Raw genomic sequence first — 5,071 nt, 5'->3', positions numbered from 1 at the left:
TGAAGGCAAAGTCAGGGAGGGGGGAAAGAGCCGGAGTTAAGCCCAGGGGGAGGCGCTGCCAGAGGGTTAAACCCTGGGACAGGCAGCGGCAGAGGGGTAACAGTTATCCCAGTGGGCTGAGACTCCAGTGTTTGCAAACATGGGTGTGGGGAGCAGAGGGCTTTTTTATTGCCCCTCTCACAGGCAGCACCTCTCAGCATGGGCTTCCCAGGGCTGGGCTCTTAAAGGCACAGGCATCCCACTGCCTAGACACTGCAGCTCCTCTCTGATGTAACCTACTGAGGTGCTGCAGTAGGAGACTCAATTCAGTGAAACTGGGCATTCCCTATACGCCCCCCAGCTAGGGGGCTGTGCACCCCCTTCCCCGAATTTCCCCAACACCCCCTCCCTCAGTGGTCAGGTAGTTACATGCAGCGCTGCCAATGTTGTCATTGGTTGGAAATTTGAATGGAAATTGAAACGTTAACACACACTTTAAAAGCAGATACAACGTATGAAAACTACTTGTACCTGAGAAAGTAAAATAGGTTTGGAAAGTCTGGACAAAGCCGGGTTTCCTCACCCAGCTGTTGTGTTTGCTGACAATGTCGGTGCATTGGCTTTGGCAATGTTGGCCAACCTTAGAATTTCAAATGATGATTTGTAAGCGAGGTGTGAATGAGCTCTCCCCTGGCAGCTACTGATGACCAGGGTTGGGAGGAGGCTTTGGGACCAGACTGTATTACATGAACTCACCTACTCTGCTGAGGTATCCAGCGGACAGAGCTGGGTTGTCTCTGCTCTAGGTGCCCAGAGGAGGGAAGGTGTGTGGGGCTCCAGCCTGGGACTCTTCCTCCCTCCTGCCAAGCCCTGACTATTAATCCCAGCCCTGGCACTCCTTTCTTCAAGCGCCATGTGGGCCAAAGGATAAGTGTGGCAGAAAGCACAAGGGTGATTACAGGATTCAGTCCTGAGTGCTGCCCATTACACCATGGGACCAGCTTAGGCTGCCTTCTCTGCACATCGGTGACCCTCACGGGCTGCTTCTGTAAGGGGGCTCTTGGCCCTTTACTAAAACTGTGTGTGTGGGCGGGGGGGTGGGAGTTGGTTGGCTAGTCCCCAGCACCAATAGAAGGGGGAAGGATCAATGGGAAATCAGGACCCTGAGACTGACAGTCCTCAGGGACAATAGGGATTGGCCAAAGCTCCAAGTTAGCTGCACTGACAGGCCAGACAGTGTAATGAGGGAGTCACCAGGCCAGGGGGTCCCATCCTCCATGTGAGCTGGAACTGCCTGGGCGAGAGTGGGGCAGAGCTAAGGAGAGAGCAGGAGCCCGAGAAGAGCCGGGGAGCAGAGCTGTGCAGGTGTAGTGCCAGAAACTGCTACATGTAGGAATTTGCAACCTGTAGCAGTTACTGATACCTGAAGTTGTTCTTATTTGCTGACTTGTCTTAATTGGCTAAAAGTTGACAGTGGTTTCTCTATCAAAGGCCAGTCCCTGGCCCCTTGGTCCAGACATCCTCCTTCATATCAGGCTAGGGTGACCAGATGTCAAAGATGAAATATTGGGATGTGGGGGGCAGAGCAAAAAAAAAAAGCTAGAGGGCCCCTCCTGCTGCCAAGCGGCAGTGGCACAGCCTCATCTCCAACCAATTCTCGGCTCCAACCCCCGCTACACCCCCAGTTCCCCCATCCCCTCGCTCCTGGGCCCAGCACGGGCTCCGAGCTCTGCAGCCGAGCCGTGTTCCGGGCCCCTCCTGCAGCTCCTGGGCAAGGGGCAAACCAGGCAGCCGGGCCCAGCCCCTCCCAGCAGGAGCGTGTCCGTCCCACGTGTGTCTCCACCCCCTGCCGACATGGGTCCTGCTTGCTCTGCCCTGCCCCCAGCCCCAGTGTGCTGCCCTACAGGCTGCAGGGCTGGACCAGCCTCCGCGCTGCGCTTCTGACCATGGCCATGGCCCATGTGCAAACCTGGGAGGGAGGAGGAATGCCGCGTGCTTGGGGAAGAGGCAGGGCCAGGTCGAGGATTTGGGGAGGGATTCAATTGGGGAATGAAGGGGCGGAATTGGGGGGGGCAAGTATCCCTCCAGACTATGCCTGTGTGCCGTAGCAGAGGACAAAGTTATTTGTTTGTCCAGTGTCCCAACCAAACATCGGTTGGGACATGGGACAAACAAACAAATATCAGGACAGTCCTGATAAAATCGGGACATCTGGTCACCCTACATCAGGCTTCAAGTTGAGAATCATTTCCCATTCCAGCTCTGTGGGAGGGGAGACTTTTAAACACACTCTTTGTGCGACTGCACATGGCTAAGCAAAGAGAACAAACCCCAAATCCCCCCCGTGCTTTGGGAGCCAGGTTTGCTGTGGGAATTCTGTAGTTCAGATGACTTCAAGCCTGGGCATTGGGATTCTTTACCAGTGTCATAAACAGATAGCTAAGGGTTAATGTCTCTTTCACCTGAAACACCTGACCAGAGAACCAATCAGGAAACCGGATTTTTTCAACTTTGGGTGGAGGGAATTGTGTGTCTGAGTCTTTTGTCTGCCTGCTTTCTCTGAGCTTTGGAGAAGTAGTTTCTACTTTCTAGTCTTCTGTTTCTAAGTGTAAGGACAAAGAGATCAGATAGTAAGTTCTATGGTTTCTTTTCTTTGGTATTTGCATGAATATAAGTGCTGGAGTGCTTTGATTTGTATTCTTTTTGAATAAGGCTGTTTATTCAATATTCTTTTAAGCAATTGACCCTGTGTTGTATCATCTTAATACAGAGAGCACATTTGTATGTATTTTTCTTTCTTTTTATATAAAGCTTTCTTTTAAGACCTGTTGAGTTTTCTTTACTTCAGGGAAATTGAGTCTATACTCACCAGGGAATTGGTGGGAGGAAGAAATCGGGGAGATCTGTGTGTTGGATTGCTAGCCTGATTTTGCATTCCCTCTGGGGGGAATAGGAAAGTCCTTTTTGTTTCCAGGATTGGGAACAGAGAGGGGGGAGTCTCTGTGTAGTTTCACAGAGCTTGTGTCTGTGTATCTCTCCAGGAGCACCTGGAGGGGGGAAGGGAAAAAGGATTATTTCCCTTTGTTGTGAGACTCAAGGGATTTGGGTCTTGGGGTCCCCAGGGAAGGTTTTTCAGGGGGACCAGAGTGCCCCAAAACACTCTAATTTTTTGGGTGGTGGCAGCAGGTACCAGGTCCAAGCTGGTGACTAAGCTTGGAGGTTTTCATGCTAACCCCCATATTTTGGACGCTAAGGTCCAGATCTGGGACTAAGGTTATGTCAACCAGTTTCTCTGGCATTGGGGCAGTTTTGTGCTCACAGATGTGATGGTTGAGTGCTTAAGGCGTTGGAGTTGAAATCCAATGGGGTTTTCCTGCGCAGGTTCCAATCCTGCTCACAGCGAGGTCTGTGTTTTAGCCAGTATCTCACCCGGGCAATACCTCTGTACAACCCCCTAGGACACTCTCAATTCTCTCCCCACCCCAAGTAAATCCTGTTCTGCTCCTTTCATAGAGATCCCTGGGGCACCACCTCACACTGTGACCCTGAGGGGTCAGGCAAACCCTCCGCCCCTGAAGCCTCTGGCACTCACCTGGTGCCCCATAGATCAGCCATAGCCCTGGTTCTGCTCCTCTCTCTAGAGTGTGAAAGGAGCCAAGTCAGCGACTCCATGGGAGCTATGGGGCTGCAGAACCAACAGAGGAAAAATAGGTGCTCAGCACCTACTGGCAGCCAGCTCCCCACCCTCCCCCATACACACTACAGGCCTTGCTGACAAGCTCCTCCTCTTCCCTTTCAGTGCCCCCCACTTGTCAGTGATCAGCTGTTCAGTGGGGTGCAGTAGGCACTGGGTGGGGAGGGGAAGGATCAGGGATGGGAAGAGGTGGGGGTGGGAGAGGAATGGGGCAGGAAGGTGCAGGAAGGGAAGAGATGGGACGGGATGGGTTGGGGACTTAGGGGAAGGGGTGGAGTGGGGGCAGGGCCTGAGGAGGAAAGGGGGGGATTTGTCCCAGACCCCTCTAGGGCCGGCCCTGAAGGGAAGCACTGACAGTAAAACTGACCAGCATTGCGGGGGAGGCTGAGGGAGATCTGCACTCATCAGGTCTCTTCTCTCCCCCACGGTGAGCCAGACACTGCTCTCTCCTGGCTCTCACACTAGCAGCAGGACGCCAAGGAGCCATTTCCCCACAGGAAGTGCATTGAGTGCCCCTGTGGTGCTGGGGGGGCTGGCGCTTCTGCTGGCTGTGGGGCTGGCAGGGGGCTGATGTCTGCACAGACTCTCAGCTGCCAGGCCGGAGGGGGCACTTGAGACCTTACCAGACTGGCTCAGTGAAGACGGGGGGTTGACAGAGCAATACAGATGCTCTCCAGAGCACGGAGCAGCATCCGCCCATGCAGCCAGGCAATGAGCATTTCCCACAGCCTGGAGCCGAGGGGGAGGCAGCAGCTGCTGTTCCAGCTCCTGAGGGACAGGCCCTGTCAGCCAACAGACACTTCTTACTCACCACAGCTAATGGTGCCGGGTTCCTCCGGTGGGGGTGTGGAGCAGCCGTTTGTTTTCCTGTCCTTTTTGTGTGCAACTGCTGACAAAAACATCCCAGACAGAGAAGCAACTGGCCAAAATGCTTTCATGTAGGTGCCAAAGTAGCTCAGTTGGGAGAGCGTTAGACTGAAGCTCTAAAGGCCCCTGGTTCAATCCCAGGTTTTGGCAGGCCTTGTCATCTCTCTTTGTACAGGAGATGTTTTCTGGGAGCACAGCAGTGCCTGCACCCAAGGTGAGTTCCTGAGCTTGGGCTCTGTAGTAGGAAAACATAGAACAGGCTTCTGCCCCTATTTGGCCCACCTAATCTTTCATAATGAGAACTGTCTTTCCTAACATGGTAGGAAGAAAGTGAGGCAGGGTAGGCCTCAGGAACGGTGCCAGAGGGCTGCTGGGCAGTGACAGGCAGGGATTGGGGATGGAAGCTCCTCTGTACAGCGGAGCAATGGCAGTACCAGGGAAAGGGGTATCTGTAAAAGTGACCCCATGCACCTCTCCTCCTCTGGGCATCTAGAGCAGAAGCAGCTGGTGCTGACAGCTCCAAGGGAAGGC

The 5,071-nt window shown here is 53.7% G+C and overlaps 1 non-coding gene across 1 annotated transcript; it reads left to right on the top strand.

Moving 5' to 3' along the window:
* The first annotated feature begins 4,617 nt into the window (after positions 1–4,617).
* On the top strand, positions 4,618–4,690 carry TRNAF-GAA. Its single transcript has one exon. It is a non-coding gene; the product is annotated as a tRNA-Phe (tRNA).
* The last annotated feature ends 381 nt before the right edge of the window (positions 4,691–5,071 follow it).

The sequence above is a fragment of the Gopherus evgoodei genome, unplaced genomic scaffold (genome assembly GCF_007399415.2).
Source record: "Gopherus evgoodei ecotype Sinaloan lineage unplaced genomic scaffold, rGopEvg1_v1.p scaffold_140_arrow_ctg1, whole genome shotgun sequence".
Lineage (NCBI taxonomy): Eukaryota > Metazoa > Chordata > Testudines > Testudinidae > Gopherus > Gopherus evgoodei.
Note: the sequence above shows the minus strand (reverse complement) of the source record. Positions and strands in the feature narration are given on the sequence as shown.